Here is a 22,937-nt window from a genome sequence, read left to right as displayed (position 1 = left end):
AAGAACTGAAAGTAGGAACAAGAGAGTAGAAGGAAGTCCTGAAGGGGACTTGTGGGTACAGAAATGTTAGAACTACTGTGTTAAATTTGAATTCTATAAAAATTTGTAAAAATCTAAAAAAAAAAAAAGGAAAATTTCAGAATTATAACATAATTAAAAATTTTTAAAAATTCTATAAAAATTAAAACCCTACACAGTAAGGGGTAAGGGGGTGGGGGTGGGCTGAATAGTGCCAAAGTTCATAGTTTCATATACAATCCCTTTTATATTGAAATGTTTATATTTGTTGATATTTTTGAAATATCTAAATTTTGAAAATCTAAAAAAATAGTAGACATCCATTTGTTATGGGGTTGGGGCATATCAAGGAAATTGGGACTATGACAGTGGTTTTTGGTTTTTTTGGGTTTTTTTGGTGAGGCAATTGGGGTTAAGTGACTTGCCTAGGGTCACACAGCTAGTAAGTGTAAAGTATCTGAGGCCGGATTTGAACTCAGGTCCTCCTGAATCCAGGGCCATTGCTCTATCTACTGTGCCACCTAGCTACCCTGGGACTGACAGTTTAAACTGGCCACCTAAATTAAAGGACCTCGAGAAGTATGGGAGATAAGCCTATTAGGGGTGGCTGCTGCCTGATTGGCTCCAGGGACTGAGATAACTCCAGAAATTAGAAAAACTGCCCCTCACCTGACTTCTCCCAACCCACCCCCAATAAGGGCTCAGGTGATCACCCCATCTACCATCTATAAAAGCTATGGCCTGTCTCCTGTTCGAGGAGATAGGTATCTCAGATAATTGTCTGAACCATCTCCCCTCCAGAGTAGTCCTTGGCTTCTCTCTTGGTCTCTTTTTTCTATCGCCTAAATAAAAGATTATTTTATTCTAATTGGATTTGTGTTTGAGAGGGTGTAATTCTTTAAAAAAGAATACCTGGGGGCAGCTAGGTGGAGCAGTAGATAAAGAGCTGGCCCTGGATTCAGGAGTACCTGAGTTCAAATCCGGCCTCAGACACTTGACACTTACTAGCTGTGTGACCCTGGGCAAGTCACTTAACCCCCATTGCCCTGCAAAAAAAAGAAAAAAGAAAAAAGGAATACCTAAGGACCCCCACAACCAACCCCCTTACACACACACACACACACACACACACACACACATGAGAGTGGAGGAATAGTAGGTGATTGAAGAATAGTTCCCTAGCTTTCCCTTGGTAAAGAGTTGATGGACTAGAGGTATAGTCCTAGATAGATATACATCTTCAGATGATTAGGGGCATAGACCTAGGTATATATCCTCAGATATGGCCGATATCTGGTCCAAGAATAAGGACTTTACACCTGGGGGTTAGAAATTCCAGAGTTTTTTCCCTTAAAGGATCCCCTACCATCACTTCCTTGGGGTAACCCATGTGGGTCCTAGGCTTGTTTATAAACCCAGATCCACATTGGCCCCAAATGTCAAGGGCATATTGAGAGGTTTCTGTTATCCCCAGTGTTCCCTACCTTTAACATCTTTAGACAGGATAGGGTAGAACCACCAGCTAGGCACGGATTTGCCCGTTTTCTTCAGGCCCCTAAACATACTGGGGGGTGGGGTGGTGGTGGTGAGGATATTCCTGATAAAGGTATCAGGGAAGAGCCTTTAAATGGATAACATATTTGGGTTCCCGAGCTAATTCAGCCCGCCAAGGGCAGCCCTGTGCTTCATCCTTTGGAGAGAGATGGCAGGAAAACTGACTGGTGTTCCAGGCCTCTCCTTCACTGAAGGATTCAATACAGCCATCTCTTAATTTTCCATCTGTGGGTCATCTACCCAGTAGAATCCTTTCCTTGCCTAGCTTCTCCTTGCACTCCCTTAACAAGCATGTTCAAGGGCTGTCTTGGCTCAAGTGGATTGAACCCATTATGATTAGCCCCTGAACCAAACAGAATACCCTCCAAGTTGAATTCTTGTTTGTTTGTTTTTTTTTGGTGGGGCAATGAGGGTTAAGTGACTTGCCCAGGGTCACACAGCTAGTAAGTGTCAAGTGTCTGAGGCCAGAGGCCGGATTTGAACTCAGGTCCTCCTGAATCCAGGGCCAGTGCTTTATCCACTGCGCCATCTAGATGCCCTCCCAAAAGCCTCAGATCTTTTTTGTTTGTTTGTTTGGGTGGTTTTTTTTGCAGGGCAATGAAGGTTAAATGACTTGTCCAGGGTCACACACCTAGTATGTGTCAAGTGTCTGAGGTCCGATTTGAACTCAGGTCCTCCTGAATCCAGGGCCCATGCTTTACCACTGCGCCACCTAGCTGCCCCAAGTTGAATTCTAAAGTCTAATGGAAATGAGTTTTGGATTCTCAATGCTACCCTCTATTAACACAAATTGTTGATTCTCCCTCCACTCCCTAGGGGTTGTTACCTTTAAACAGCACTTGTGATTCACAGCTTGGGTTGAAGGGATGATGGGATTGTGACACCCCTCCCTCACTCTGAGAGGTGAGGCTGAGGCTGTGTGGTGGAATGGCCAGAGTTGTGGACTTTGGAGTCAAAGGCCCTGGGGTCAAGTGCAGGGGCTGCTGGGTTTCTCTAGGGGTGGGACCTTGGGCTGGTCACTTCATTTCCTGGGACCTCTGGGAATTGGGGTTGGATTAGGTGTATCTCTTGGGTTCCTTTTAGATCTAGTCATCTAAGCCATCACACTTCAGAAGGACTAAAAGCTTTGGAGGCTCTTTCTGATTCAAAGGGAAGTTTCTTCCTTATTTTTTCCCTTGGGGAAGCAGGATGGCTTCAGGGAAAACAAGGCCCTGTGCTTAACTGTGCTATAGACCCCTTTCTCCACCACCTCCTGAGTCCTGTCCCTTCCCCGAACTGTGACAGTGTCTTTCCAAGAGTCTTTGTTGTCCTTTCGCTTGAACTCTAAGCAGGCAGGTGGAGCTCAGGGAGAGGGGAGTTGTCCACAGAATGAGGAGGCCAGCACACTCTGGCCCAGGAGAAGGGGTAGGAGCCAATTGGGGAATCTTTGTTTTTGTTTTTGTTTTTTAGTGAGGCAACTGGGGTTAAGTGACTTGCTCAGGGTCACACAGCTAGTAAGTGTTAAGTGTCTGAGGCCGGATTTGAACTCAGGTCCTCCTGACTCCAGGGCTGGTGCTCTATCCACTGTGCCACCTAGCTGCCCCCATTGGGGAATCTTTGGACCCCAGAATTCCAGCTCTTGGTCTTAAGACTCTCCCTTTCCTGGGACAAAAGAGGTGTCTGGGCTCCAGGGAAGGGAGGTGACTGACCTCTGGAAGGTGGAAGGTGGCTTAGGCACGCCTTTACTATTTTGAATGGTGTCCTTTTCACTTCTGGGGCTTTGAAAGGGAGACTGTGGTCAGGGTGGGGTCAGACAGGGAGTGTCCAGTGTTAGATCAAAAAGCCTGTTGACAGTTTGGAAACCTAGCCTGAAACACAGCTGGAGCTGAGAAGGCCAAAGGTAGGGAGTGGGATGATGGTAATGGCAGGGGCTGAATACCGATCTTTGTCTCTAAGGGGACTGTTTAAAAAGGATGGAAGCCAGCTGTTTTCTAGCCCCACCTGAGGCCCCCAAAAACTCCATCTGCAGTTGAGATCAAATATGTGAAGTTACTTCCCATGTCAGGGGTTGGAAAACATGGGCACAAATGATGTAAGGGGAAACTGCTTAAGTTAGGGGGCCTTCCTAATTTGCCAATCTGGGCTGGATCGGGGACAGTTGTATCCAGAGGGAGTCAGGGTTCGAGGATCCATTTTGGGAAGAAACAATTTCTCCTTTCCCTCTTTTCCCCATTCTGCCCTGTCTTTTCTGCATTCCCAGAGGCTGGATTGGTTTTTTTAGATGGGATCATTCCCCTCCATCCCCTTGCCCTTCCGTGTATTTCCATATCCATCTCAAGAATCCTCAGCTTCTGACATCAGTCCCCTGCCTCCACGTCAGCCTTGGCAGCTGGGGTGGCAGGGAGCCCAGAACAGCCCCATTCCTCACCCCAGAGCCTCTGCCAAGTCTCCTAGCAATTTCCATTTTCATTAATTGAAGCAGCTTGATCCTGATCGTTGGAGTCCAGCAATTTCCTTTCACCTGGTTGGGGGGTGTCTTGGGGGAAAAGATTCCTCCAGAGGTCATTCTGTCTGCTTTATACACAACAGGATGGCCCTTCTCTTTCAGCATCCTGAGTACCCTGCTGCTGTCAGAGAGAGCCCAGAGAGCCCTTGCAACAAGAATGTGCCTTTAGGAAGTCCTTCTTTCTGTCTGCCCTCAGTCCTTCCGGCTATAGCTTTGTGGCCTATGTCTAGTTTTAGAGCCAGAAGGGTCCTCAGAGACAATCCAGTCTAATCTGCTTGAGTGGCTTGCCCAAATCATCAGGACTGATATTTATATGGGCTTTAAACTCTCCATATCTTTGCATGCATTTTCTCAACTAAGCCTCACAACCCTGCTGCGCACCCCCCCCCCCCACAAAGGTGCTGCTTCAGTTCTTACAGCTGTTTTACAGGTGAGAAAATTGAGGGTCAGACAAGTGAAGTGACCTGCTGCCCAGGGACACAAAGGACCCAGGGCCATAATAGGAAGTGTCAGAGATAGGAATTTGAACCTGCTTCTTCCTGATTCCTACCTGCACTCTTTCTGCTACTGCATGATGTCTCACTAGAGATATATAGAACTAAGTCATTAGCTTTCGTGAAACTATTTCTTCGCAGAGATGATGACTAGGGAGGCAAGCCTTCTGCAGCTTTCTTCTTTCCTGACTTTAGGAACCCAGATCCTTGAAGGTGAGACCAGGACAAAGTATCTCAGGATATTTTGTAAACTCCCTGACATTTTTTTGGGGGGGGGCAATGAGGGTTAAGTGACTTGCCCAGGGTCACACAGCTAGTAAGTGTCGAGTGTCTGAGGTTGGATTTGAACTCAGGTCCTCCTGAACCCAGGGCGGGTGCTTTATCCACTGTGCCACCTAGCTGCCCCAAACCCTCTGACTCTTATACTGGAAAGTGAGGTGTCAGGGTAGGGGGACAAGAAGGAAGAGACAGTCCATATTTCATTTATTGGTACAGCTTTGGGGGGAGTTTATGGTTCTACTGTGAGATCTCTTGGTTTGTGTGAACTATACTTCATGTGAGTGATGTGTCACTGTGCATTCATTCATTCATTCATTCACTCACCCATCCATCCATCTATTCACACATCTATCCATTCACCCACCCACCCATCCATACTGCCCTTTTCTATCCCCAGGGGTATCTTTTCAGCACATCCATGTCTGATCCCTTCACAGGACGATGTGCACTTGAGCCGTGTGTGTGTATGTGTGTGTGTTTTCATATCCATTGAGGGCCTGATTCAAGTCTTATGCCTCCATTGTCTCTGGGGGAGCCCAACCTTTCTCGGTGGTCCTGTGCTATATGTCCCCTTGCAGGAGGGTCCCCAGTTCTGTCCCGAGCCAGGTGCAGATCGGGGAGATGGGGGGGGGGGAGGTTGTGGAATCTCGCAATTTGTGAGTAGGAAGAACAGATTTTCGGAGGCAAGCAGCTCGGGCGGCGGGGACGCTGCTCTGGCCCCCAGCTCCTCCGCAACCCAATTAAATAACATTTAAATGCATAACCAGCCCGCTCTGCGATGAGAGTGGAAATTGGGCGCGGGCGGCGGGGCGGGCTGGCGGGCGGCGTTTTGCGGAGCTCAGCGATTCTGGCGGCAATTTCCCCGCTCGCTTGCTCGCTGGTGAGGCTTTTATGGGCCCGCTCCCAGCCCTCAGCTCGGCTCGGCCCGGCTTCTAACGCCACCTCCTTTCCTCCCCCCACCCCCCTTCTCTGCCTGCTGCAGAGGCCTCTGTGTGGCCAGGCCTTGCCCTGCTCTGGTCACTCACACACACACACACACACACACACACACACACACACACACACACACACACACACACTCACACACACCCCTCTCCCAGTCCCTGTTTCTTGGGCCCTTTCTCTCCCTGACTTGGGGGTCTCTGCCTCATTGTCTCTCTGTGTATCTTCTTACCTTCTTTCTCAAATTCTCTCTTTTTGTCATCTTTTTCTTCTCTCCCAGTGACTTAGAAGCGTGTTCCAAGGTTACTCTCTCCCCCTGAAGTGTGGCTCCATCAGGACTTTGGTCTATTTGTCTTTTGTCCCTCCTACTCTGTCTCCTCTGATTCCTCTAAGCGTGTCACCCTTAGGTCTTTCTTCTTTTTATTCAGAGGGCAATGGAGAATTTAACCCAACCCCTTCATTTTACTGAAGAGAAAAAAAAAAAGACTGGCCCAAGCTAACCAGCAATAAAACAGGCTCAGACCCAGATCTTCTGGAGGTGACTCCAGTACTTTGCCCTCTATACCAGGCTACCTCCATTGTGGGTCCCTTTCTTCTCCATCATAATCCTTGAAAGGTGAGAGCTGGGCCTGGAGTGATAGCAGGGGGCTGCACACTGAGGGGAAAAAAATCAGATGTTAACCTACATGCAAATGAATGTAACCCCCTCCCCTCTCCTCCTGCTCCTTTTGGGGTTCACAGTATAGGCTTGACTATCCCATGATGCCCTTCCTTGGAAAAGCAAAAAGGTGAAGCCTTGTCTCCCTGTGTGTGCCTCCTTCCTGTCCAAGAGGAGAATGGGAGTCTTGCAAGAGGTGTAGGTTCAGGGGCTTGCATTTTCTTTTCTCTAGGATCATGCAGGGCTCATAGAGGGCAGCAGAGGGCCAGCCATCAGAGATTGGGAACCTAGAAGCAGCATGGGAGAGAGAGAGAGAGAGAGAGAGAGAGAGAGAGAGAGAGAGAGAGAGAGAGAGAGAGAGAGAGAGAGAGAGAGAGAGAGAAAGAGAGAGAGAGGGAGGGAGGGAGGGAGGAGAGTGTGTGTGTGTGTGTGTGTGTGTGTGTGTGTTGATATTGTATATGTGGTATGTAGGGTCAAGTGGGGAGAGAGGAAGGGAAGGGTGTGAAGGTAGGGAATATCTTGGTGTGCGGCCTATGCCTCTGTATGAGGTGTGGATTTTTTGTAGGTGTGGAGAGGGGAAGTCTGGCTTTGCTGTGAGTGTTGATTGCATTCTCTCTGCAGCTCTCATAGCCTATCTTACCCCCAATACTTTGCTTACCCCTCCCCCAATACTTTGCTTTCTCTTAATGTATCTCGATCACTGTCTCCTGTCTCAAGGTCTATACTTCTCTCCACTTCCCTGTTCCTCTCTCTTGAGTGTCTCTGTCTTTCTTTATCAATGCCATTCTCTAAGATCACTGACTGACAGGTTGTCTTTGTTTCTCAGCCTGAATCTGCACTTTAGTCTGACCCTTTTTACTTACCTATCTAGTTCTCTTGATCTCATGGGTTGTTGGTGATAAAGGATTTTGACCCCTCCCAGCAAGTGAATTAGGGGAAGTAATATGTTCCCTTCCCTACTGGAAATTCCCGTGAACCTTAGCAAGGGACCTACCATAGTCCACATGAAGATCTATCAGGTAAGACTGGCAAATCCATTGGTTTATCTAAGATCAGACAAAGTCTAGACCTTCCAGGGAGGTAGTTCTTGGCGGGTAGGCGTGATCGCCTCTGGTATATGACAGAGAAGGATTGACAGGTGTAGGGTTAGCCTCTCAGGAAGGTGAGAAGAGAGCTGAGGAGAGTTTGAAGGGCAGGCGCAGGAGCTGATGACAATTCTTTCACTTTCCTAAGGCCGAGGTCCCCTTCCCAATTTTCAGAAGGGGATTATGCACTAGGCTGCTTGTGTGTCTGTAGAGTAGAGGGGGCAGACTTAGCTGAAGAAAAGGCCTCACCAACCTCCCCTGGGCCTCTCTCTCTATTTCCATGTTCCATACCACATCCCTCTCCCTGTTCAGAGTCCCCAGGATTTTTTTTTTTTGCAGTGAATACAGCCATACAAATTCCCCATTTTCTTTTTTTTTTTTTTAAGTGAGGCAATTGGGGTTAAGTGACTTGCCCAGGTCCCACAGCTAGTAAGTGTTAAGTGTCTGAGGCCGGATTTGAACTCAGGTACTCCTGACTCCAGGGCCGGTGTTCTATCCACTGCGCCACCTAGCCGCCCCCAAATTCCCCATTTTCTAAAGCAGAGGCTCTTGACTTTTTGTGTGTGATGGCCCCCTTGGGCAGTGTCTAGTAAAGCCTATGAAGCCCTTCTCAGAATCATATTTTCAAAGGTAAAATGAAAGACATGGAACTACAAAGAAAACCAATTGTATTAAAACTTAGTTATAAAAAAAACCTTAGTTATCAAAACATTGAAAAACTAACTTCTCGGATGGCAGGATAAGAATTTCTGTTCTGAAAGGACCAGGAAAGCCAGGTGTACATAGAAGCCTTGCATCTCTGTGGGAGGAGGGCCTATGCCTTATTTAAACATGTAGTAGAGTCCTCTGCACATAGGAAGCGCTTCATAAAGGTTTGTCCAGGGGCAACTAGGTGGCACAGTAGATAGAGCACAGGCCCTGGAATCATGAGGATCTGAGTTCAAATTCGTCCTCAGACACTTGACACTAGCTGTGTGACCCTGGGCAAGTCACTTAACCCCAATTAACTTACAAAAAAAGAAAGAAAGAAAGAAATATAGTATGTAAAAAAAAAAAGTTTGTCCCGTTCATTTGGCTTCTTTTCAGCCATGACTTACTTTCATTTCATCAGATGCCTGGTTTGGTCCCCACCATGATGGAATGTGTGGGGAAGGGGAAGACATCCAGGCTGACCCTGGACACTTGGATTGACTGCCCCACCTTAAAGGCTATATTTTCTGCCCTCTTCTCCTTCCTCTCCTCCTCTGCTCCTCCTTTTCTTCTCCCTGCCCTTCACATACACATGCACCCCCAAGGGAAACAAAGTATATCTCCTCCACTTTCCCTGCCTCACCATGTACTTAGACATTGAAAAAGAGAATAGAAGAAGGGATGTCGGGGCAGCTAGGTGGCACAGTGGATAAAGCACTGGCCCTGGATTCAGGAAGACCTGAGTTCAAATCTAGTCTTAGACACTTGACTAGCTGTGTGACCTTGGGCAAGTCACTTAACCCTAATTTCCCAGCCCCACAAATAAAAAATAAAAGAAGGGATGTCAGGCTAGAGGGAGGCTGAGAGGAAGCCAAGCTGAAAAGAAAGAGAACAGGGGGAAATACTGTTTTTCCAACAGGCTTTTGGACTTGCCCTTTGCCCAGGAGTGGTCCTACCTCTGTGGTTTCTCCCAGCAGCCTCTGCTGTACCTCTCGAGCATCATGACCTTTCAAACTCCCTTCTTGATCAGGCACTTCTACTCTTTCATCCTCTCCTGAAGTCTCCTGCCCAAAACCTTTCCCTTCATTCTTCCCCTCTTCTTTGGCCTTGTCCCCTTCTCTTTCTTTTCTGTTCTCTGCCCTTTTCACCTATCCCATCTCCTCCCTTGGCTTCTCTTCCCTATTCTGTTCCCCTCCATCTTTTTTCTTTTTCTTTTCTACCACATCCATTTCTTTCCCACCACATCTATTTCTTTCCCCCCAGCTTTCTCTATTCCTTTTGTCCTTCTACAACTCTTCCCACCAATTATTCAGTCAAGCTCACAGTGTGACAGGCACTATGCTAAACCCTGGCAATGCAGAGACAAAACATGAAACAGGCCCTGCCCCCAAGGAGTAAATTCATACAGAAATAGAGACTAAATAGACACAAGCTGAACTTGTTGGGGAGGGCAACAGCAACCCGAGAAATCAGGGCAATTTTCATGTAGAAGAGGTCACTTAAGCAGAGTTTGGAAGGAAATGAGACTCTAAGAGGTAGAGGTAAGGTGGGAGTGTATTCCTGGGATGGGGACACAGCCAGTGCAAATTCAGAGACATGGGAGCTAGAGTGTCTGGTGTTGGGAACAGCAAGATGGCAGTTTGACTAGGCCATGGAGTTCAGAAGGTACAATAATTTATAATAACATTGAAGAAGTTGTTTGGTGTCAGGTTGTAAAGGGGTTTGAAAGCAAAACTGAGGAGCCAATATTTGATATTAGAGGTAATAGGGAGCCATCGAGTTGTTTGTTTTTTGTTTTGGCGGGGCAATGAGGGTTAAGTGACTTGCCCAGGGTCACACGGCTATTTAGTGTCAAGTGTCTGAGGCTGGATTTGAACTCAGGTACTCCTGACTCCAGGGCCAGTGCTCTATCCACTGTGCCACCTAGCTGCCCCAAACTTTCTTTCTTTTTCTTTTTTTTTTGCAGGGCAATGAGGTTTAAGTGACTTGCCCAGGGTCACACAGCTAGTAAATATCAAATGTCTGAGGTCAGATTTGAACTTAGGTCCTCCTGAATCCAGGGCCAGTGCTTTATCCACTGTACCATCTAGCTGCAACCCCCCCCCCATTGAGTTTTATTGAGTAGGAGAGTAACATGGTCAGACTTGCAATTGAAGGAAATTACTTTGGCAGGTGTGTGGTGGATGGATTGGAGAAGTGAGACACTTGAGGCAAGGAAACCAATTGGGCCACCAAAGAAGTCTGGGTAAGAGGTGAGAAGGCTCTGACTTAGATCAGTGGCCATGTGAGTAGGAAGAGGACCAGTGTAGAAAATGTGGAAATGACATGATGTGGCAACTTTTCTAGGTATGTGGGATGAGGAAGAGTGAGGAGTCAAGATTAGCTCCAAGGCTGCAAAACTGGGTGACTGCAAGGATGGTGATGCCTTCTAAAGGGTGAGGGAAATTCAGAATGGGAGAGAGTTTAGGGGGAAAAGATACTGTATGCAGTTTGGGGTGTGTTGGGGTTTTGTTGTTGTTGTTTGGGGGGGGCGGGGTAATGAGGGTTAAGTGACTTGTCCAGGGTCACACAGCTACAAGTGTCTGAGGCCAGATTTGAACTCAGGTCCTCCTGAATCCAGGACCAGTGCTTTATCCACTGTGCTACCTAGCTGCCCTCCATATGCTGGGTTTGAGATGCCTACAGCATACACAGCTTGAAATGTCCAATAGAGCATTGGTGATACAGAGATCTGGGGCTCAGGAGACAGACTGTAAGCTGGAGATATAGATATAGATTCACACACACACACACACACACATATATATATATATGCATTTCTCTGTCTCTGTCTGTCTATCTGTCTGTCTCTCAGTCATTTAGGACAGCACAGTGGATGGAGCACCAGGCCTGGAGTCAGGAGGACCTTTGAAATCTGGCCGCAGACACTTATTAGCTGTGTGACCCTGGGCAAGTCACTCAGTTTCCTCAACTATAAAATGAGCTGGAGAAGGAAATGGCAAATTACTCTAGTATCTCTGCCAAAACCAAAACCAAACAGAACCCAAATTGGGTAAGGAAGAGTCAGTTACTACTAAAAAAATCGACTCAGCAACAGCAAAAAGTCATTTTCATAGAGATGATAATTAAGCTCATGGGAGCTGATGAAGTCATAAGGTGAGAGTATATATATGTGTATATACATACATACAGAGAGAGAGAGAAAAGAGAAGAGTCAGGATAGAAATGCTTGGGAAACATCCCTGATTAGAGACTTGCTTTGGAAGATGAGTCATCAAAAGAGACTGAGGAGTGGTCAGGAAGATAGGAAGAAGGGGGAATGAGAGCAATGTCCCAAAAACCCAGAGAAGAGAGAGTGGTCAATAGTGCTGGATGTTACAGAAGTTGGGAAAGATGATGGTTGAGAAAAGTCCATCAGAGTTGGCAATTAAGAGATCGTCTCTTTCCCTCTGGTGTTTGCTTTCTCCCAAACTCCACTCCTGGGGCAGCTAGGTGGTGCAGTGGATAAAAGCACTGACTCTGGATTCAGGAGGACCTGAGTTCAAATATGATCTCAGACACTTGACACTTACTGGCTGTGTGACCCTGGGCAAGTCACTTAACCCTCATTGCCCTGCAAACAACAACAATTCCACCACCACCCCTTTTATCTCTTCATTTATTTTTTTTTAAAGTGAGGCAATTGGGGTTAAGTGACTTGCCCAGGGTCACACAGCTAGTAAGTGTCAAGTATCCGAGGCTGGATTTGAACTCAGGTCCTCCTGACTCCAGGGCCTGTGCCCTATCTACCATGCCACTTAGCTGCCCCTTCTTCATTTATTTTTTCTCTCTCTCCTAGGGCAGCTATGTGGTGTGGTGTATAGAACTTGGGGTCAGGAAGACCTGAGTTCAAATTCAGTCTCAGACACTTACTTGCTGTGTGACCCTGGGCAAGTCACTTAACCTCTATTTGCCTTAGTTTTTTTCACCTGTAAAATGGGAGTTATAATAGCATCTAGGGTTGTTGTGAGGACCAAATGACATAATAATTATATATATATATATATATTTTGCATGATTGCCCATGTATAATCTTTATCAAATTGCTTGCCTTCATAATGGGGGAGGGAGTAAAGGAAGTGGGGAAAGAGAATTTAGAAACTTGTAAAAAATGAAGGTTAAAAATTGTTATTATATAATTTGGAAAATTAGAATATTTAAAAAATAAGATAATAATTATAAAGGTCTTAGCACAGTATCTGGCATATAGTAAGTGCTGTATAAATGTTAGCCACCACCACCACCACCACCACCACCACCACCATCATCATCTCTACTTCCTGCCACTCTCTCTTTACTTCATTGTCCTCTTCTCTTTCCCCTCTTCTTCATTTCCTTCTTCCCAGCTTCATCTTTGGCTCACTGCATTGTTGAATGCTGGGTTTGAAATTAGATGACCAGAGTTCAAATCTGAGCTTTTCTACCTCCCAGCTGTAAGAACCTGGGAAAGTCACTTAATTTTTCTGAACCTCAGTTTCTTCATCTGTAAAATGAAGAGGCTGGACTAGAGAATTTCTCAAGTCCCTTCCAACTCTAGAGTTAAGCTCTTGTGTGAGAACTCTGTGTCTCTCTTTCCCTCTCTCCTTCTCTTTTCTTTCTGTCTCTCTCTGTTTCTCTATCTCTCTGTCTCTGTCTCTCCCTCTCTCTGTCTCTGTCTCCTTCTCTCCTTTTAGCTGATTGTCAGGTTGAACCTGACAGAGATAACCTGAAGAGTTATCAGGGTTCCCTGTTCCCTGGCTCAATGCCTAGATTGTGTCCCCTTTTAGCTTCCACACCCTTTGTTCTCTTGCAGAAGAGACCAAGCAAGATGCTCTTTCTTTTCATAAAGAATTTAAATTCACTTTCCTTCTGACAATGTTGAAGGGCAGCTCAGGATCCCAGGCTGCTCTAAGGCCATTTTGTCTCTCCAGGCAAGGCTCCTCTAGTTCCCAAGAACCTCTTCACTCTGGAGATGGAGAGTCCCTTCTGTGGTGTCTCAGTTCTGCTACATGGCAAATCCTTCTTGGTATCTAGCTTCAATGCTTCCTGCTGCAGTTTCCATGGGCATCACCTGCTTGAACAGAATATTCTTCCACCACCACAGACAGACTTTCCAATCTGGCCAACCCCTCCGTCCTCCAGCCTGGGATTGACTCTGGAGGGGATTTATTGGTGGCTGCCCCTGGAGGAAGCAGGGACAAGTGTTTTCCTCTCTAGGCCCAGCGTGCTGCCTTGCAGGCCGACAGCTCCCTCGTTCCAGCCCATCGCAGCAGCTGATTTACCTCTGTGGCTGTGGGATTTAGCTGCTGTCCGGGCTCCTGCTATAAATCCCTGGGCAAATAACCACGCTCTGCATCAGAGCCGACGACAAGGGAACAGAGCCAGAGCAGATGGTAGGTCTAGTGATGAAGCTGGCTAGGGTGTGCTCAAGGGGGTGGCGGTAGGAAGTGGGGGAAGCCCTTCCAAGGTCATCCAGGCCATCCCTCTGCATCCAAGCAAGGCTGTACTCAGCTTGGCCCCATAATAGCTCCCTCATACAACTAGGGATGCCTTTAGCCTGCACCATCAGCAATTCCCTTCTCACTCATGCTGCAGTGAGAGCCCATTTTCTCTTTTTCTGTCATCGATGGAGAAGGAATGTGACCAGCTCCTATTCTAGTCATGGCAAATCTTCCTAGTCTTTAGCCCTGGTTAGCTCTTAGGGACCACTGACTTTGGTGCTAGCCACAGGGTCTACTCTCCTGAAAGACATTGGAACAACATTAGAAGGTTAGTTCAAAGGTTAAATCTCTGGACCAATGGGGCAGCTAGGTGGCATAGTGGATAGAGCACCGGTCCTGGAGTCAGGAGTACCTGAGTTCAAATCCGGCCTCAGACACTTAACACTTACTAGCTGTGTGACCTTGGGTAAGTCACTTAACCCCAATTGCCTCACTAAAAAAAAAAAAAAATCTCTGGACCAAGATAGGATAGAGTTGATTAAGATCCATTCTTAATTAGCCATGGGGATGCCCAAGAGTCTGGAGGCACCCCCTGAAAATAGGCCCAAGGAAGGGTGGAAACAGTCATTCAGCCATGGGAACAGCCTGAATTTTCCCAAGCCTGGTTGAAAGGGCTGTGACATGAGTCCCTGACCTGTGCTAGTTGGCCTGGGGAATGAGGAGAGGCCTCCTTCAAAATATAGAGGGTCAGTAATAACAACAGCAACTTCTGTTGATGTAGTGCTTGGCATTTCACAGAGTATTTTCAGTGATAACTCACATTTATGTGCCCTTTTAAAGTTTACAAAGAACTTTCTTCATGAGTACTTCGTGTGCCCCTGGAAAGTCCCCATGGGACCCTGGACAAGTCCTTAACCCCATTGAACCTCAGTTTCCCCATATGTAAAATGAGGGGGTTTGACTTGGAGTCATCCAGTCCAACCCCCTCATTTTATAGTTATACTTCCTCCTTCTGCTCTTACACCTCTTTTCCTTCTCAGTTCTAGGTCCTATCATTCTACAGATGAGGGAGGTGAGGTTTAAAAGGTTGAAATGATTTACCTAAAGTCACACCACCAGAAGGTGGCAGAGCTAGTGTCCCACACCCAAGCAGGCCTTCAGATCCCATAGGCATTCCTATCTACCCTACTAACTGTCTCTTTTGAACCTCACAGCAATCCTTTGAGATACCTCCATTTTACAGATTGGGGGATGGACTGAGAAAAATCACAGGTCCAAGCTCACCTCTAAGTTGGCAGAACTCCAAGTCAGGTCTTTTGCCTCCAAGTGCTTTCCATTTCACCCATGCACATTCCTTTGTATCCCCAGGACTTAGCATAATGCCTGACACATAGGAAGCACTTAATAAATGCTTGTTGACTGACAGATCTATCTTCTTACTCCCATCTATGTTCATTCTCTCTCTCTCTCCCCCCCCCTTTCTCCTATAGATCTCTTTCTACTTCTCTCCTTTCTCCTTGTCATACTTATCTAAACCTGCCACCACCCCAAACTTCCACTTGGCTTCTCTCTCCAGTTAGCCTCATTCACTGATCCGCAGGCACTGATGTGATTGTCGGCTGTTGGGGTCGGGGCTGTTCCCCCAGATTCTCACCTCGGCCACGAGCCCCAGTCCCCAACGTCCCCTCTGTGCTTGCTCCCTGTTCTCCTCATCCATCTTCCCTGTCCCCTGCTGCCTCCGCCTGGGAGATCACAGACACTGAATCAGCAGTCAGCACTAGTGTTCTGCTGACAGGGGAATTTCTGCCTCGGCGGCTCCTTCCTAGGCCTATCAGGGCTTCTCCCCATGGCCTGAAGATGTAGAGTGGGGAGGAGGAAAGGCACAAAAGAAAAGGAGAGGAGCAGGGTAGCAAGAGGGAGTGAGAAAGGGAGAGATGGAAGAGAGGAGAAAAAAGAGGGGCATGGGGAGGAAGGAAAAGGGAGAGGGAAAGGAAGAGGGAAAGGGAGAGATGGAAGGAGAAGTGGGGGGAGAGGAGGGAGATGAAGGGGACATGGATTGGAGGATGTGTAGGAAGGATGCTGGGTACCATGGGTAAGATTCCATCCCCCTCTGGAGGGGCTTCAAGGCCCAGCTTTCTCCCTCTCCAGCCCCCCAGCCCCTCCTGAGTTCCCTGAGAATCTCCCCTTGCTCTCTTCATATCCAGTGTCCTTTGGATAGGTTGAGTGATTGGAAGGGAGGGGCCTGTCATCTTGGTCAGTCCCAGGTCTCTCTTGCTGGCTCTGTCTCTGCCTCATTATATCTCTGTGTTCTCTCTCTGGGTGTCTCTCTCCCTTTCACTTGGTGGTTTGTACTTCATCTTGTTTGCTCGGCGTCGGCGGCTGGGCCTGCTCTAGGGGTTTAATGATCTGTGCCATTATTTATAGCTTTGCGCACCGAGAAACACACTGAATTTATCGCCTGCTTCTATAAATAACCCTGGCAAACGGGTGCCCAGGGAGGCAGTGGGGGAGGGGAAGCAAGGAAAGAAAAGAGTGGGGGAGTGGAATGGGGGGGGCTGCTCAATGCCTTCCCTCCCACCCCCCCCAAAAAAAGCAACAGAGGAATGTTTGTGTTGGATCATAAGTGTGCACACAACAGGGTATACAGTAGGGAAGCGTGTATACCTATGTAAGTGTCTCTGTGCGTGTGTAACTAACTGTGTTAGTGTAACATTGTGTTTATTTGCACCTATCTGTGTATGGAGACGCCCTACAATGGATGTTTGTCTCCATCTCATTATGTTTGAGAGAGATGAAGAGGAGGAGGAGGAGAAAGAAGAGGAGGAGGAGGAGGAGAGGGAGATGGTATTTTAGTAGACAAAGCCCTCAGAAAATTCCCAGTCCGTTGATGGAAACCTTGGCAAGCTGACCCAACCCTCTACCTTGGGAGGACTACTTGGGACTGGTCAAATGGCCATTAGGTATAGCAGGAAAGGAAGACCCCTGGTTATCTTCCTGACCGTTTCTCTAAGAGGTCAGACTATAGTTCTGGGTCTGATCCCCGTTGCCTAAACTATCTCCCAAACCCTGGGAGAAGTTGCCACTCCTGCAACTAGAGATGAGAAGAGGAAGAGCAGATCTGGCCTGAGACAGAGTTCCCAGGAAAGCATTCTTCCCTGTGCTGTGAGTGTGTGTGAAAGTATTTCAGGATTCGTGCCTCCCCACGTGTGTGATGGCATGTGGCTATGTGCACAAGGCTATAGGGGTGGAGTGTATGTGGCAATAGGTCCTTGGGAGGACAATGAGGCATTGTCCTGCAGGTTGGGGTAGAAGCATTTTGTGCCTTTTGTCAGGAAGAAGACCTGGAATGAGCTCACAGGGCACCATAATAACCAGGTATTTGCTAATGGAAGGCAGCATATCCTAGTGGACAGAGCATTAGACTAGGAGTCAGGAGGCCTGGCTTTTAATCCTGACTCTGCCAGGAGCCTCCAATAGAATGTATTATTATTCTTTTTTTTTTTCCTGGGCAATGAAGGTTAAATGACTTGCCCAGGGTCACACAGCTAATAAGTTTCAAGTTTCTGAGGCTGAGGCCAAATTTGAACTCAGGTCCTCCTTAATCCAGGGTTGGTGCTTTAATCCACTGTGCCTCCAGCTGCCCCCCTCCAGTAGAATGTAAACCCCTAGCGGGAAGAGACCTTTCTTTATATCAAGCAGGAGCATAATTAATGCTTGTGGGATGGATGGATGGATGAACTTTCAATGTGACCTTGAACTCACCTGTCCTCAAATGTAAGATGAGGGCGTCAGCTGGAGAGCTTGGACCCTTTATAGACCTCCATAATTCTATGTGTATAGGCCCACAATAACCATGCCCCTGACTATGAACATTCTTCTTCTTCCCTTCATAACCCAGCCTGGGGGAGGTTGGGCTAACTCCTGCCAATGGACCTCACCGCTTTCCTCTCCAGCCCACAGCCTGAATGAGACCTCAACACTGTGGGGTAGCACCTGAAGGCTCCTAGCACTTGCTTGAGCCTTAGTCCCCCTTTCTAACTAGAATGAGACAGAGGTCCTAGAGTCTTATCTCTAGCCTCAGTGGCTCTATTCCACCTGTCTGCCTAAGCCAAGTACTCTCCCTTCTTCCTTATGGTTGCCCAGGGTGAGGGACAGCATCCTGTACACCCAGGTGCCCAGCTGGGGTAATGGGAGCCCTCCTTGTCTTTTCCTGCCCCGTGCTGGTGGTTTACTCCCCCATCTCTCCTTCACTTTGGTGCATCAGCTTGGAAAAAGCTGCAGCTATTAAGTGGAGAAGCTCTTTGCATCTCTAATGAGGATATTTGCATATGTAACGAGGAACTTTCACAGGTGTCGGCAAAGTGGCCCCTCCTTCTCCAGCTCCCTTCCTTATGGCCATCTGACCTGCTAGTGCTGGTTTCCCCCACGCATATCCTGGTTTCTATATACCCGTGATTAGGGTGCAGTACAAAACAAGGGGAAAATGACTCAAAAGACTGAAAAGGCAGGGGTTTTTACATCCCCTATGACTCATTGTTTTCCCTTGTGAGGAACATGGAGAGACATATCTCAATTCCTGCTATAGACACACTCATGAAAATGCATGGTCTTTGTGTGTGAACCGAGGCACAAATATATGTGCTGTCACACATCCTAGTATAACATGACACACGAACACATGAAAGCAGGCACATCAACAGGCCACATACCCCTGGAGCCACACAGACTTAGCCCACGTTCATGCATCCCCCACCCATACGAAGCCCCACCACCTTGCCACTCCCTACCCAGATGTGACCACTTAGAGCAAAAATGGGATTGCACCAAGGCCTGCCACCACCTCCCTCCCCTCTAACCGACCTAGCTCTATCTACAAGACCATTTGCACATATTGTGATATGAAAATAAACACAATTCAAGCTGGCTGGGACTCAGAACAAATAAATACACTTGGAAGACACACTATCCCCTAGCTTTTCCAGAGATTTCTGCCAGCTCTGGGAAGGACTGGAGAATTCAAGCCTGCCGGGAATGATGGGGGAAAGAGATAACCCAAGAGGGAGGGGAAGAGAACAAGGTGAGGATGGTGGGAGGAGAGAGGAAGAGGCTGGGAAGGGGGATTGGGGAAAAGGATAGGGCCAAGGTGAGGAAGAGACTGGGGGGAGAGGGGCAGGGGCTGGGGGACATTGGGCAGAAGGGCAAAGTCTGGAGAACTAGCTTTGGAGAACGGATGAAGGGATGCTGGGAAGATAGGGGCAGAGGCAGAGGAGTTAAAATCCCAGCAAGGTCATTCTTAGGTTATTCCCCTGCAGCCCTTTCCTCTGCAAGCCACAGCCAGCCAATCCGGAGCCCCTCTGCCTCTCCCCCCACCTCTCTCCTGCAGCTGGTCCCAATGATGGATGATGCTGTTTAGCAGTACCTTTTGGGGGACAGGGACCAGCACTGCTTCTAATTACCCCCTTCTCCAGTGAGTGTTAGGGGCTGGGGTCTTTCATTAACCACTGTTCCCTCTCCCTACCCTAGGGCTGACCACATTAGTATGGGGAGCTGGGAGAGGGCCAGTGACCTTCATGTGCCCTATCTCAGGCATGGCCAGGGTGGGGAAGGGATGGATGCTTGGGGGAGGATAAAGAGGGTTTCGACTTAGAATGTTGGTAGGGAAAAGGAGGCATTTGCAAGTGGTGGACTGAATCTGAGGAAACATCAAATTCCTTTCTCACCAGGTGAGAGAAATCTGGTCTCCTTTTTGCCATAGAGGAGAGAATGAAGAAAAGTCGGCTTTCAACAGGAAGAGGGAAGGGTAGACATTGTGGCTTGAGTGACCTAGGGCAAATGTGAGCCCAGCTCCCTGAGGGACCTTAAATACACAAACAGTTGCTCAGATGGGGTGAATACAGGAGGATGATTGAAATGAATTTCCAGACTGTGGAAAGTGGGATTCTGGATAAATAACAAGGCGGACTTCCAGACTGCCAGGGATGGGAGCCACAAACAGGTGGCTGACTGGAGATGGCATGGGGGAAGCAGGAGGAATTGTGGCATTAGAAAAACCCTTACTAAAAAGCTCAGCCATTCTCTGCATTTTGGACAGCTACCAGGGAGGAGGACTGAAATTACCACCAATGGGAAGGAGGTTGGAGGAGAGGAAGAATACTTTGTAGGGCAGGATTGGGAGACATGGAAATGAACAACTGAAGGAGGCCGACACATCTCAGTATAAGAGGCCTGCACGTGGGTACAGTGGGAGGAATGGGATGAGTTTAGGGGTGCTAAGGCAGCTGAAATCACTTTGGATTCTCTCTACAAAGGCAAGGGACACAGCTGGCAGGGGTCTGTGTGTGTGAGTGCTCAATCCTACATATTTCAAATGGGTAAATAGGGGAAAGAAGGGGAGATGTTAGTTGGAAAGAGTAATATTGTGGAGTTGCATTGCATTTGGGGTCAGAGAAATTGGGCTCCAATCATGGCTCTGTCCCTTACTACCCGTGGGCCTTGGCCAAGATGCTTTACCTCTCCAGAGATCCAAGGTCCCTCTAATAGACCATGATCCCAACCAAGTAGGCTCCAGGACACTGCCATTCCGGTATCAGCTTCTCTTTATTGTCCTGCAGTACCCTGACTGGATGGTAATTATCAGAGGGAATATCCCAGATGTTCATACGGGCTGTTTGTGGCAGAACTTTCCAAATTCATATTGGTCTGACCAGATGCAGTTGGACACATCATACCTTGACCCCAACATAGTGGTACCATTTTGGTCTTCTTCGAACACAAAGGACAATAGCCAACCAACGAAGGAGGGAACATATTGTGATAGGTAGAAAACTGTTCTCAAAGCCAGAGACCAGGGTTTAAGAACTGCCTATGACACTGGCTGGGATCCTAGGCAAGTTACTTACCCTTGAAATATTCTAGTTGTTGTTCAGTTGTTTTCAATCTCTTCATGACCCCCTTTGGGGTTTTCTTGGCAAAGATTCCAGAGTGGTTTGCCATTTCCTTCTCCAGCTCATTTTACAGATGAGGTAACTGGGGCAAACAGGGTGAAGTGACTTGCTCAGGGTCACACAGATAGTAAGTATCTGAGGCTGGATTTGAACTCAGGTCTTCTTGACTCTAGACCTAGCACTTGGTCCACTTAACCACCTAACTGCCCCAACATACTCTAGGCAACTCTGCTAAGATGACAAGTTGCAGAGAAGGTGCTAGCCTGAATGGTATCAGGAGTTTCCTCTCCCAATGAAATTAGATCCAGTCATTCAAATGGCATGGAGCACCTGTTTTTGTTCCAGGCACCATGCTAAGTGTAGGAGATGCAAAGAAAGGTAAAATACAGTCCTCACTCTTGAGGACTTTACAGTTTAGACTGTAAGAGACTAAACAACAGTTCAGACTAGGGAGCAGCCTCAGATGAAGTCTAGTCCCTATTATAAGATTATTCATTGCTCTCAGTGGTGTGAATAACAGAAGGGCAGTGCCACCTGTAGCTAGAGAAGGGGCTTCAAAGCCAGCAAGGCCTGAATTCATATTCTACCCCTGATATACAACAGATATATCCACTCAAGGGCTGTGTGACCGTGGACAAGTCATTTAACCTCTAAGACTATGGATTAGTCACAGAGAAGGTATTGCAGAAAGACCTGCATTGAGAGAGAGAGTTTCCTAATGCAAAGTTCCTTTTACGATCAAATCCCAGGTCTACTGCTCCCTGCCTCTGTGGTCTCCCTGAGCTATCATAAGGGCCGACAACTTGCTCCCCTGGGAGGCATTGTTTGGTATCTTGGTGTCAACCTTGGCAGGAAGCATGATGGTGATGGGGATGATAGTGATGGTGGTGGTGATGGTAATGATGTTCTTGCTGCTGTTGCTGCAGGCTCTTATTCTAGATGGGGAAACAGAAACAAAAAGCAGAAAGGTCCCTTGCCTTCCAGGAGTTTACATTCTACTGGGCCATGTGGAAGAGCTGGAGAGGCTGCTGAGGAGGTAAGGCCAGCTTTCTCTAGCCTGGTTAGCCAGGGTGCCAGTCTGGGGGGTGAGGGGAGGGGTGGGCAAGGCAAACAGGCAAGAGCAGGACCATTCAGAGAGTGGGGAAGGACAGTGATACCCTCTCCCTCCTCTCAGGGCCTTTCCATCCCTACCCCTTCCCTCTAATTGCTTCCTTCAGCTCCCTCAGTGTACCTCGCTCCAGAGCCTCCTCTCCCCATCTATGTCATTTGGGTTGGCCCCGACTGGAAATATTCTCATGTGTGCTCCAGCCCAGTTCCCCCACCTGTGGGCTAGCTCCACTCAGTTTGTGCTATTCCCATTGGGAGTCTATTGTCACACACACACACACACACACACACACACACACACACACACACACACATCAGAGGCAGCAATTTCCTAATTGAACTCAGGTACTCCTGACTCCAGGGCCAGTGCTCTATCCACTGCGCCACCTAGCTGCCCCATGATATTAGTTTAGGAAAAACCACCTAAGAGTCAAGTGTGAGATTGTAGCTCATTCTTGCCTTGGGGATTTGGGGAGGACCCTACACTCCAAAGGCCTGCCCTCTTCACTACCCTCTCCACCTCCATCTCCTTAGTATTCAACCCCGTCTTTTGTTCTTCCTTGCATCCCTGGGTGCCCCTTGAAGGAAGGGATAACAATTGACTTTAGCTTTGCCCAGGCTCAGAGAGAAAGTGGGGTTGCGAATAGAGTTGGTGAATACAGTGTTCCCCAGTGACAGGGACAGCACCCCCTCCATACACACACACTTGAGGAGGTCTGTAATTCTGATTCTGAGAGAGCTTGGGGGGCTATTCTGTTTGGAGAGGAGGTCAGGGTCTTCCCAACTGTAGTGGGAGAGGGAGACAGATGGGGTGGGGAAGTAGTAATCCATCATTCATGCCCCCATGCACCCCAGGAAACCAAGTGAGCCTTGGTCCATCCAGGCTTCTCTAGCCACAGCTATGTGTGTACACCCATACCCATACCCACACGCATGCACACATGCAAAATCAAACTGACAAAAAAAGACACAGATACAGATACATATGTAAGCACAGGAACAATGACACACATATATTCAAAATGACACAGAGACACACTGACTCAGGCAAACAGAAAAATAGGCACAGGAACACACAAGTTATTCACCTGAAAATAGTGGCATCCACCCACAGCCTCTCAACCAATCTTCCTATCTCTCATCTTTCCCTGCTTCAAACCCAGGCTGATTTACCTAATGCACAGTTCTGATCACGGACATTTCTCCCTCCAGGAAAAATCTT

At 47.8% G+C, this 22,937-nt stretch overlaps 1 long non-coding RNA gene across 1 annotated transcript in view; it reads left to right on the top strand.

Moving 5' to 3' along the window:
• The window catches only part of LOC122727545, a 30,890-nt gene extending 9,245 nt beyond the window's left edge, over window positions 1–21,645 (top strand). Inside the window, exon 4 of the long non-coding RNA XR_006353151.1 lies at window positions 21,535–21,645. This is a non-coding gene — a long non-coding RNA (uncharacterized LOC122727545). The remainder of the gene's footprint in view (window positions 1–21,534) is intronic.
• Window positions 21,646–22,937: the final 1,292 nt, after the last annotated feature.

The sequence above is a fragment of the Dromiciops gliroides genome, chromosome 5 (genome assembly GCF_019393635.1).
Source record: "Dromiciops gliroides isolate mDroGli1 chromosome 5, mDroGli1.pri, whole genome shotgun sequence".
Lineage (NCBI taxonomy): Eukaryota > Metazoa > Chordata > Mammalia > Microbiotheria > Microbiotheriidae > Dromiciops > Dromiciops gliroides.
Note: the sequence above shows the minus strand (reverse complement) of the source record. Positions and strands in the feature narration are given on the sequence as shown.